Source organism: Pinus tabuliformis, chromosome X (assembly GCF_031772625.1).
Source record: "Pinus tabuliformis cultivar Carrire ecotype Pingquan chromosome X, CPIR1, whole genome shotgun sequence".
In the NCBI taxonomy this organism is placed as follows: domain Eukaryota; kingdom Viridiplantae; phylum Streptophyta; class Pinopsida; order Pinales; family Pinaceae; genus Pinus; species Pinus tabuliformis.
Window position 1 is genome coordinate 1,740,846,799 of NC_142308.1, and position 13,171 is coordinate 1,740,859,969.

Genomic DNA, 13,171 nt, shown 5'->3' on the forward strand with positions numbered 1-13,171 from the left:
GCGTGGAAGTAGTTGGATGCCTAGAGGAGGTGCAGAGGCCAGATCACCAGGAGGTGCAGAGGCTCGGATCACCACGAGGGCGGAGTTGCTCGACAAAAAATTGTGCTGCGATAGCTGTGTGGTGGTCCTGTGTGATGATCACTGTGCATAGTGGGCTGAGAGAGGTCGGATCTGGTGTAGATTTCCATGTGACTGCCGCGCGCAGAAGCGCTGAGAAGACTGTTGTGTACGCCAAGGAGTCCTCTGTTGTGAGGAGGCCGAGATCGTGGGAGAAATCGGTTGCATGTTTATGTTGGTGAGGACTGCCACCGAGGTAGCATGTAAGAGTCACCTGCTAAGGGATTGTGTGGATCGCTGTCCGGCTGAGGGATTGGCATGGTCGGTAGGATTCAAGCCTGCAAGGGTCGGCAAAATAGAGGAGGCTAGATTCTGTTCGGTGTAGGCTGCTGTATGATTGCTTGAGGCCCGCTAAGCAGAACAACATCAGTTCAGATTGCCTGGTGATGTTGAGATCGCCCCTTGAAGTGGAGCTATGCCGTCTGAGTGAAGGAGGCTGCAAGGAGGAGGGTTGTGTGAGATCGCGCAGCTGAAATAAGATATAGGCCAGCACAATTTGAGAAAAGTCGTGGATGTGTGCAGCGTTGGGATTGCCAAGGAGTTCGGTGGCTATGGTAGCATCGAACTTCAGAGGAATTGACTGAGGCTGCACACGAGAGGGAAAAACCAAAGATTGTGGTGCTGCCAAAAGAGGGAGGCCCAAGGTATGTGGCGTATTATCCTGGCGGATCGTTGCGTAGAAAACTGAGGACAGACAAGTAACCAGCTCGTGGCCCGTGGTGAAGATCCAACCGATTGAGGCTGCACGGAGATCGGCAGCAGCGTGGAGTGTGGATCTGTGAAGCCCATGGTGGAGAATTGACCTGCGGACTGCCGTGGAAGGTGTGAGATCCGCGCGGAGGAAATCTGTCCATGGAGATGCTGATGGCTGCCGGGGCCGTTTGGAGCCTCTGTTAGTCGAGGAATCGCTGGAGAAAAGAGCATTTGTGTGGATAACGTGACCCGGGAACTAGTTAGCAGGCCACATCTCAGAGAGACCCGAGTGCGCTTGTGGGTTTGAAATTGAGTTAGGATTGTAGACAGACGAGACAACAGCGGAAGAAGCAGAATGGCATATGGGCGTCACCATGTATGGTCATTGCTGCTATTATTATCATCTACATGTTGGATGGGATGCTCGTCCACTCTTTCACAGCACGGAGGAGAAGGCTCCTATGATCACCGAGCGCTACCTATTATAGAGCCAGACTCTGGGCATACAAAACTAATTCTTGCAAAGGGTGGGCTAGATGCAATTTAGAAGTTAGAAACTCCTGTTGCGGCAGTTGCGGTTATTGGTCCATACCGTTCTGGAAAATCATTTCTTCTCAATCAGCTTCTATCTCTTTCTTGTGAAGAAGGTTTTGGTGTTGGGCATATGCGTGACACGAAAAAAAAAGGTATTTGGGTTTGGGGTAAACCACTAGAAATGGATATTGGAGGAGTGAGGACATCTATTTTATTTCTTGATACAAAAGGTTTTGAAAGCGTTGGAAAATCAAATGTCTATGATGACCGGATATTTTCTCTAGCGACAATCATGAGTTCTGTTCTTATCTACAATCTGCCTGAAACGGTCCGTGAAGCAGATATATCTCGACTATCCTTTGTTGTTGAGCTTGCACAAGAGTTTTATGGCAGAGTGAAGGGACGCGACATTGCTTTCCAACCTGCAAAGCTTTTATGGCTTATCCAGCGTGATTTCCTTGAAGGAAAGGCTGTGCAGCAAATGGTGAATGAAGCTCTCCAACATGTTCCCAATCTTACAGGGAACAAAAAATATTGAGCAGGTTAATCAAATTCGAGAATCTTTGGAAATTATGGGAGAAAACAGCACAACTTTTGCGCCCCAAACTTTGTAATCTGCCTGACTCTGATCTGGATCCAAGCTACATAAAACGACGAGAAGAGTTGAAGGGACTTGTGACATCTATGATTCAACCAAAGATGGTTCGTGGGAAATTTCTTAATGGGAAGGAGTTTGTATGATTTTTGGAGTAGATTCTTGAAGTTTTGAACAAGGGCGATATTCCATCTATAGTTTCAGTTGTAAAGGTTTTCAATAAGGGAGTGGTGGATCAGTGTTTGAAGTTGTACAATGACATGATGTCAAGTGTGAGCTTACCTCTTTCTGAGGATCTGTTCAGAGGAGTGCATGAGGAATCAAAGACGAAAGTAATGGGTGTATTTGAAGAACAGCGTTTTGGCCGACACCATGCAAAAACATCAGTAGAGAGGCTTGAGTCTGAAATTCAAAAGATTTATGCAAATCTGTATTTGAAAAATGAATATAAGTCTGCAAAGCTTTGTGAGGGCCTCTACACTAGCTGCGAGGACAAAGTGGATGAGCTTCAAGAATTGAAACTTCCATCAATGGCAAAGTTCAATGCAGGGTTTACTCAATGTAACAGAAGTTTTGAGGAAGGTTGTCATGGGCCTTCAAAGGCTGTCTATAAGAAGCGCATTGAGAAGATGCTAGGAAAATCCCGCTTACAGTTTAGTGAAAATGCCGTGTAAACACATCTACCATACCGATTGTATTCTTTCGTGGCTGGCTCAGCGCAATTCGTGGCTGGAACAGTAAACTAGTTGTGCCGAGGACTGACAGAGGTTGCAGCCGCGCAGTGATTTGCGTGTTGGACGGGGTTGCATTGGCTCTCGTTTTTTGCCAGTGGCAGCTTGGCGCCCGATGAGTGGCCTGAAAACTGTGTATCAGTATGTGGATCATACTTGGGTAAATGTTTTTTGGTGAAGTATTTTTTGGAATTTAAATTGATATACATATTGAGATTCCGGACCTCAATATGAAGTTATTTGGTTAGAATTCGCGACTCTATAACGAATGACAAGTTCATGGAAGTTCCAAGAATTTATTTGACAAAGATGCCCAAGATGTGAACTTGGGATAAAGTATATTTTTTGTTTTAGTGTGGTTTGTGGAATAGACTCCCTAGCATATTATTGTAATAGTCATTGTATGTACTAGAAACTCCAAATGTTGAATGTAAGCCTTGTAAAGGCATTTGAAAGTTTGTGGTGACCTCAAAACCACTTTGTAATGGTTTGTGGTCAGCCTGAAACCATGTTTTTTCACTGTAATGTGACGGTTGGTGGTGAACCAGAAACCATCTATAGAGTCCTAGTGGCTACAGGATTTGCCCGATGGTGGCATATTGAAGTTGGCGGATTTGCCCGGTGGTGGTAAATCGGCCTTGCTTGGTGGTGGCAGATTGCCTTTGTGGCTGAATGGTTGGTGGTGAGCCAGAAACCATCTATATGGTTTGAGGCTGAAGTGCCTTTTGAAGCTAGCTTTCCTATGTGGCGGAATTGCCTGTGTGGCTTAAAGTGCCTTTGTGGCTGTGTGTACACGAGAGCTTTGTACTCGTAGGAGCAGGTGGACTGCAGAACACCTAGCTCAGACTCAGATGATTTTCTCTGAGTAGAAGGGGATTGGCGTTTTTCGCGCTAACAGCAATGCCAGGAAGGCCAACTGGCGCGTCTGTTAGGCCATTAATCGTGCCAATGGGTGCGGGTTTTTCATTAAGGATCGCGCCAATTCACCCTCGAGGGGATCCGCGGGATCGGAGAAGTTGTGGATCTGTCCGAAGACGGAAAATTGTGTTTTTGGAGGTTTTGTACATGCAATTCATGTGATGATGGTGGATTTGACTATCATGACAAGTAGTCATTAAGGGGGGGAGTTGGAAATAATTAATTCCTACTTGTCTATGCTTGTAATTTCCTAATTGAGGAGTTTGTTCCTACATAATAGGAATAAGCTAGAATATAATTTCTCCTAGTTTAGTGTGTGGTTGAGAGAATCTCTCAACCACACTACTGTACGTCCAAGATAGCATTCCTATCTTGATACTATTGATTGTATAAATATGTGTGTAATTTCCTCAACAATTAATAGAATATATCTTGACTCTCTGTAATTTTATCTAGGGGTAGCTTTGAAGAGCTACTTGAAGTGGGATATACCAAGTTGGGCAAGCTGAGAGTGAGTGGTGGCCAAACGATCCTGTTCCGAGGGCATCTGCCAAATAGTATTGCTGGCCCTCCTTTTGTTGGCAGATTTGTGGAAGAATTTTGTACTGCCATCCCCAACCTACAGCCAAATTGCTCTGCTTCTGAGTCTCCATAATTCTTCTCAGTCCAGAAGGATCTTGGATCTATGAGATTCCAAGTCCACTAGATGAAGCTTTTTTTCAGTGGATAAGTAGCCAAGCCCACTAGCATCCGTTAAGGAGGCCAGGTGATCTTCGATATCCACTAGGGACTGGTCATCCCTTGCGTTTTTCCTTTTAGTCTAGTCAATGGTTAATCTCTTGAGTTGGTATAGGTTTCTGTAGAAATTGGCAGCCTTTCTCTAATCCCTGAGGGGAGGTTGGGCTTGTTAGAAATTCGAAACCATCTTAACATAATCCGGTTCCTTTAAACAAGAAGAGTTAAATTTAAAAGGGGCCCTTGGTTTCCTGAATGGGCTAGCCACTTCCAAGAAGATGGGGGAGTGATCCGAGATTCCCCGCGAGCCAACCCATTGTCTGTATAAGGCGAGAGTACTAAGTAGCTCTTCATGTATGAGGTTTTTGTCCAACCTTCTTCCAAGGGAAGCTTCGCTAATACACCTATTATGCCATGTGGGCATCTTCTTATTCATGGGTATATCTATAAGCCCATATTGATCCAGAAGAGAGCTCAGCTGGTCTGAGAGAGGGTCAAGCTACAAATGATGCCACCAGGATTCCACAATTCCAATGGAGAAGTTTAGGTCTCCCCCTATAATGGTGGTACTATTAATCAAGGGGTTATCCAATAGAGATTGCCAGAAAGCAAGTCTGTTTTGGTTGGGGGCATAGATATTAATCATGTGTATTTGTTTGCCTAAATGTGTAGAGAGAATGTCCATGCCCAGGAACCCCAGGCACCCCAAAGAGGAAATCACCTTAATTGATTTTGGATTGATGTCAATGGTTAGACCCCCTGATCGACCCACAACATCCAGGCCTTGGAAGTGCCAGCTAGGACGAAGAACTTGCAGGATCTTAGTGATCTGATGAGAAGGCCCTATGGTTTCCTAAAGAAGGATCATGTCACAGGGGGAACAGTTTAAGAGGTGCTTTAGGGCCAATTTTTTTTGGGCTAGCCAAGCCCCTATAATTGAATGAAAGCCAAATCATTAGCGAACATAATCAAGGGTTTCAGGTGCTCTAAGTGCCCTTTCAATGGTGTTCTATCGACCCTGTGCCACATCTACCACCACAGATTTGATGGCTTTGGAAATCTTTGAAGGCCTGCCTCTAGAGGGTTTAATCTTGGAAGGGAAAGGGGGGATGCCGATAAAAAGTAGGGGGGATCTGATCAAGGGACGAGATTGGAGGTTGTAGGAGTGTGAGCCCAAAGTAGACGGGGAGGGAGGAGGTTGAAGGAGAGGGTTTAGAGCTTCTAAAGATGGCAGGGTTGTAGAGAAAATGGGGGAGGGGGGCTCAAGCTCATAGTTAGTGGAGGGATGAGTGCACAATAGGGATATAGAGTGGGAAATAGGAATATGTGTAGATGTAATTAAATGATTGTAAAGTAGAGTAGAGGTAATGGAAGTAGGATCATTACTCGTTGTAGCAGTAGCTTCCACCACAGATTGGGATCGAGTCAATGGAGGGGATGTAGATGGTATCTGTGGAGCATTGGATTGCTGAGCAGTGTCTCCATCCGCATCCTTTGAGTGATCATGACCTGTGGGTTGCTCGTCCACAATCGAGTCTTCAGACAGACAATGTTTCAATCCCCTTGTAGCATCTTAAGAAGTAGGAGTGAGCAACGGAAAATCCTTGAATAGATGGTCGACCTTGTGGTATCTTCAGCACCGAAAAGGCACTCCTTCATAATCTAGGTTTTGATGATGCAAGAAATCCCTCCAGTGGAGGGTTATCTTTTCCTCCAAGCCCTCCCTGGTATCTAGATGAACCAGGATTCGCACCATTGTCATAATCCTTGACTTTCCAAAAGATTGGTCATGTTCTAAGTAGGTACCCAGTCCATCTCCAATGCGCTTGAACACAACAGCGGTCCAGAACTACATTGGGAGGCCCAACAGATTGACCCAAATTGACCTTGCACCCAATTGTTCTCGCTCTAGATCAAATAAAGGGTCCCATCTTTTTAGCAGTACCGGAGCAAGCTCGATGTGCCAGAAGCAGGATAGTATCCAGTCGGTGTATTCTTCCCTATGGAAGCGAAGGGAAAACCACCCACAAGCCAAGACCCTGATAATGGGAAGTTCTTTCAGAAGGGAACCCCAAATCTCTGAGGTCCAGATGCGAAGATGATCCACTGAGTAGTTTCTGCCCCTTACGTGACCCACCAGGACCTTCTTTACCATATCTGTGACTTCACCCATCGAAATGTCCTGACCCAGGGCTAGGTTGATGTTCCTGTCAACCGATTTTAGGCACCTACCTTTCGTGGGTTCATTTGAGCGACGAGGAGTCAGATGATCCTCTAGAATACCCCAGCAGCCCTGGTTGACAGTTTGGGGAGTGAATGGGGTAGATTTAGGGTTAGGGATCGGGGAGTTGAAGTAGCCTGAGCGGATGGGGGTTTAAGGGTTTGTACCTCAAGGAGTTAGGGTAGCACTTGTGAAGGAAGTGATGGTAAGGGAAGGGGGTCTAGATGGGGGGATACGAGAGGTAGAGGGAGCACAATGGGGCACTGAGATATGTCGAGGGTGAAACAGGGGAGCATCGAAGGTGGGAGAGGGTTGGAGACAAGTTCCCATTAGGTTCAAGGTCGCTGGAGAGAGCGGTGGATAGTCCAAAACAGGTGCATCATCAATATGCGATATGGGCGACAAATGGTTTTCAGAAGGGCTCGAACTAAACTGGGCAGACTGAGCAGCTGACAGCGGTTGTAGAGTGGCAGCAAAAGGGCCAGAGCCCGTCACGGTTCGGTGGTGCACCCAGATAACTTGGTCGGGGTGAGGGTCCGCCTCATAGTCAACGTCGTCCAGCTCCATCGGAACCGACAGTCACAGTTAGGGGAGCTACAGTTGTCGAGGAGGCAAAGTAATAGGATGAAGGGTAAACGAGCTGTGACTTCCTGGTGAGTCGATGTTGCAAGGTAACTGCGTGGTGAGTGAGTGAAAACCCCAAGGAGATAGGGAGGAGGGTGTTAAATCAGGCCAGCTAGATGCAAGAGCTATGGCCATCAATCCCCAAGGTTATGGCCCCGAGTCCTCCATGGTTTCCGATTGCGGCCTTGCAGAGCTCCGTGTTAAAAGTCAATCCTATTGTTCTCTTGTACTATTTATAATGTGAGTTTATATTTATTTATATAATGCTAAGATAATATATATCTATCTATCTATCTATATATATCTCTATCTCTCTATATATATATATAATTTGAGTAGGTATAATAGTTAAGAACATGTGTTATTTTCTAAAAGGTTATAGGTAAAATTTATAAATAGATAGAGTATATATATTTATGTAGATTTTAGCAATTAAATTGGTAATTTGAATAAGTCTAATGGTTAAGAACATGGGGTATTTTCTAAAAAATTATAAATCAAATCTATAAAAAGATAAAGTATATATATATATATATATATATATAGATTTTAACAATCAAATTGTCATACAAAAATAAATCCCTTCCCATACAAATAAAGAGATCTCATTTTGAAATTTAGTGTTTAGCTTCATCTATTTTATCAACAGAATAATTACATGCATTTCAACATCATGATAACTTATAAAAACTATGTGTATCTTCTGGGAAAAAATCAAACTGTATCACATAATATCCTTTAGACAAGTTTATGGTGATACGACTTATTTGCTTCTTATTTAGCATGTGTATTTTATGATAGAAACTATTTAGTTTTTTGCAATATTTATGATTATTGAATTTAAAAAGTTTAAATGAAGATTTTAAATATGAGTTATTATATATTTTTAAAATTTTGATAAAAAATTATATTTATTTATATTATTAATTTTTTAAAAATTAGAAAATATGTATTTTTTAAAATAATTTTATTACTCTTACATTTATGAGATATTGTTTATGATTATTGAATTTAAAAAGTTTAAATGAAGATTTTAAATATAAGTTATTATATATTTTTAAAATTTTGATAAAAAATTATATTTATTTATATTATTAATTTCTTAAAACTTAAAAAATATATATATTTTTAAAATAATTTTATTACTTTTACATTTACATAAACAAAAGCTTTAACCATTTATTAAGCATTCCATTCACAATTATAATTTAATGAAATCATGCATTTTTGTTTAAAAATATATATTTATGTTAATAATAATTTACTAATATCTATTTTTCATGTAAAACCAAGGAAAAACTATTAATTATATTAGGTAAGAGCTCTTCGAAACAAATAATATAAATTAAACACTCACATATCTTGGTTAAGAGATTTTGGAACGAGGTATTTCAGTGAAGGTTTCGATGGCGAGGAAAACACGATTGCCTATTTCTTCATAAACCCTAATCAATGCAAAATTCTGATTAATTCTGATTAACTACTGCTCTATTTATGGTTTCAGGTTAAATATTTATAAAATTTAGCAATAAATTTAGTTGACAAATAAAATTGAGTTGTGAACGTTACACTCAACATGCAGATGGATTGAGTTATGAATATTACACTTAACATGTAATGGATATAAGCGTAAATCAATTTTTAATATGGAGGTAAGAGTATAAAATTACTAATTTTTTGTTATAGAACTAAGTATATAAAAAAAATTAGTATTGTTTTTACAATAAAATGTGTTATACAGTAATATGAAAGTTTATCATTGGTTGAAAAAGTTAAAAAATACATAATAAATAATCAAGCTTAATGCATACAAAGTAGTGAATTTTCTTTGTGAAAAGAAAATTAAAATTAAGAAAAACCTGATTTATTTATATATTTTATAGCGAATTCTAAAAGAAAATCATCCTAAGGATATTTAAATCTTATGAAAGAAAATATTATATGGGTAAAATTAATTGTAAATTTGGTATTAACATTATAAAGTATTAACACCATCTTCATCATGTCATATATAATAGCTTGCTACAATATTGAGGATGACACATGAGAGATTCAAGAGGCCATGAGAGAGGAGTACTTGTAGCTATTTTGTACATTTTTATGCAAATGCACTAACAAGAGTTCAAGAGTTCAAGATTAAGGGCAAGGGAATGTAACACCCAAACTTGATTCCCGAGTTGCTATTTATATGGGTGAAAAGATGAAAATGGGAAACAAGGGAAATGGGAATGTAACACCCAAACTTGATCTCGGGTGCTATCTTTATGGGAGAAAAGACGAAAAAGGGAAACACATTTTGGTAAGTATAGAGGAGTTGTGATATGTTCCGTGATCTCTCGAAGCCAAAATATTTTCTCGGTCGTGAGTTTTAAACTAATTTGGCTAAGAGTTTAGTAGGGCTGATGTTGGTGTTGCAAACTCTTGGAGGAGAGTTTAACAATTTTTTAGTCGTGAGTTTAGATTCTACAACGACTCTAGGTCGAGAGTTTAGATTCCATTTAAAACTTTTTGTGGAGAGTTTTAGAGCTTAATTAATTCTCTTAGCTAAAAGTTGGTAAAAAATAATTCATTAGATGCAAATTCTTTTTTTTTTGATAAAGTAAGAGTAGAACCTTCTATTAAACTTAGTCAAATATACATAATTTACAAGGAGCCACCCGCTCTGCGAGAGTTCAGTAGTCAGTCGGGCAGGCCAAACCAAACCAATCTCCCAAAACTAAGAGAACCTCCAAACAAAGTACAAGGAGCATAGTAAACCTTGGAACCACAAGAGGTCCCACCATAAGTCAAACTGAAAACTGACAAACTGAGAAACTGACAAACAGACAGATGGACCCAAAGGGAGTTAAATCATAACACTCTAAATATTTTTCGGGTCCGACCAACGTGCACACACAATTGCCACCGTTGATCCACCGATTAAGATTCAACGGTCATCATGGATATTGGAAGGATGAGAAATGCAAGAGTTAACCACCCGATGAGGGCGATTTTCTCTCTCCTCGTTCCACAATGTGTCGCTCAAATAGTGAAATCAGAGCCAAACATAGAAAAATTGGAAACCATTCAGACCTCACCCAATATACTGCTTGTGGTATTGGATCAGTTGACTTGCGTAAAAACCCACCCGAGCTTTCGCCACATGCTGACCCTTAATTCCTCTGAGCGGGTAGTACTTTAGACTATCCTGTTCACCTGGATTCTCTATCAACCACCACCTAAGCCAAATGATGAGGGCTATCATTCTTTAATCAATCAAAGGGAAGCATGACCATGGAAAATCACCGAACCATAGCGGGTTGGACTGTATGGAGTTCTCCAACGTTTCGCTGGTCTTCAGGGTTCCTTTGATCCTCCTTGTTTGTCCATAGTTCCATATCCTAGGTAGCATTACAAAGACAGTCCTCCCGTAATTTACCTGGGGGAAGCGAATCCCAAGCATACCTAGAATCCCTGTCTGTACTTGTGACTCATTCATTCGCCAACCGAGACGTTGACATATTAACTTTCCTTTTTACATGAGAAAATCTTAAATTTTTGAGGGTTTGCAGGTGAGAATAGATGTGGTAAAAAACTTGCAATAGCTTCTAGTGCTTGGATACTTTATCTAGAGAGGTGTCATTACTGATCTCCTTATCCGCTCTAATAGTTAATTCCAAATCCGCTTCAATAATAACATTGTGTGAACCTGAATTCACCGAGATTTCTAAGCATTGTTGTAATGCCATGAGCTCAGCCATGTTGTTTGTAGCCTTCCCCAAGTGACCATGGAAGATCATCTGTATTTGTCCTTGGTCATCTCTTATGGCACCGCCAAAGCCTGCTAATCCTGGATTTCCCTTAGATGCTCCATTAATATTGATTTTCAAGAAACCATAAGGAGGAGGCTTCCAAATGGTAGCACACATGTTTAGAGGGTTCACTGTCTTAATTATTCCCAAAGGATAAATAGACTGGAGCCCCAAGTGAAGTAAAATTCTCTCCTGATGGGGCAGGGGAGGATCTTTAGGAAGGGTCCTTAGCAAGCTTCTAACTGTGTCTTTGAGTTTCCTTAGAATTTTCTCAATTATGTGTTGGGGTCTGTGATCTTTGTTTTTGAAGATTCAATTGTTGCGTTCTTTCCATACATTGCAAATGACAAAACCTAGAACCAGAATCCAGGTTTTATTGACTATCTCATTTCCTGAGAAGTTCTTCCTCCAGTTCTTTAGAGTATTGGATATGCTAAGATTGTCCCTATCAGTTTGTCCAAAGATAGTAGCCACCCAGTCCCACACCTTTGCATAGTGGTGCAAGGTGGCATCTAGGGGAGTCTTTTTCAAAGGGAAATGCCTTGTGGGGTAAATATAACTAGCATTTGCACCAGATGTTACAATGAAAAAGCCGTAAGGCATAAATTGAGGAAAAATCACGACATGGGAATGGGAAAATCTAAATAAGATGCATATATGGTTAATGTTTTTCATGTTTCCTCATATGGTTGATGTTGGAAATTTTTTTGACATGATGAATATATTGGACCGTGCTAATAAATCATCTTAGATATTTAGGTTGTCAAACTATTCATACCGTAAGGCATAAATTGAGGAAAAGTCACGACATGGGAATGGGAAAATCTAAATAAGATGCATAGACGGTTAATGTTTTTCATGTTTCCTCATATGGTTGATGTTGGCAATTTTTTTGACATGATGAATATATTGGACTGTGCTAATAAAGCATCTTAGATATTTAGGTTGTCAAACTATTCATGATGTTGATATTACGATACTTACATGTTTGTAGATTATATAAGATATAATAATAAAATACAGATTTTTGTGGTTGTCTTTATTACATTAGGTAGATTATGATCTTAATTATATATATTTTCTAGTCAGAATAGTCTAAGTGTTCTATTTTGTTTTCTAGGAAATTTAGCTAAATAATTTTCAGATGTTATTTTTTTAAATTTATAATTTATTTTTGAATTAGGTGAAATAATTTTTTTTTCTTAAATAAGTGAAATGATTTTTGTTTAAATAAAAACAACCACCATTGAGATAAATAAACCATAATGTCACTATGTCATATTATAGTAAACTAGGGTTAAACAAAATTAACCATAATAAATCAAATTCAATGATAATAAACTATAGTCAATGATAACCATAGTGATCTATGGCCAGCTAAAGGAAATCTTCTAATTTGATAGAAATAGAACATCATCATAACACATAAAAACTACAAATCAAATACACACATCACCATTCCATTAAAAATTTGTCCTTACTCACTTATATCCACAAGTTGAAGTGAACTTTTAATCTTAAGCAAACTTTTAATCTTAAAACACAATATTTAATGTTTTAAAACACAATATTTGAAGTCATTTACTCTTAATACAATATTGAAAAGGTGCTTAATGTTACGATCACAACTAGACACCCCACTTTTACCATGATGAGGACTCTAGATACACACTTATATTCTTGAAGACTATTTATTTAGCTGTACCAGCAGGACTAGACATACTACACAGAAACTTTGGATAACTAATTTATGAAGGGCCAATAATGCCAGTGGAACATGGATAGCATGTTTGCAGTGTGCACTCGTCTTGATCCTGCACAACAAAAACCTTGCCATGATGAGCACAAGTCATAAACTGAAAATTTGTCCAAAAAGGATACACTTAGATGTAAAAAATATGCACTGCTAACATTGAAGAGTCACCCATATGAGGATCTGCTAACATTGAACAGACATCCATATGAGAATCAAATGTTATTAAAGGGAAACTCTATTAATAGGAAACTTTAAGGTTATATCTTGATATCTTACCAGTCTACTTGCACTTGGCATCATTTTTAAGAGAGACCTTAACCATCCAACCAATCCAAGTTGAAGTGTGCTTCTAAAATTTCAACTCTAAAATCCATGGTAGCAGAACACCTCTTCAGATGATTCCATTGCTGCCAAATATTCTCATCACATATAACATGCTTTAGAGATTTAAGCCCT

General features: G+C 39.7%; 1 pseudogene; it reads left to right on the forward strand.

The window, feature by feature from the left end:
* Window positions 1–1,109: 1,109 nt before the first annotated feature.
* Window positions 1,110–2,613, forward strand: LOC149146754 (uncharacterized; annotated as a pseudogene).
* Window positions 2,614–13,171: the final 10,558 nt, after the last annotated feature.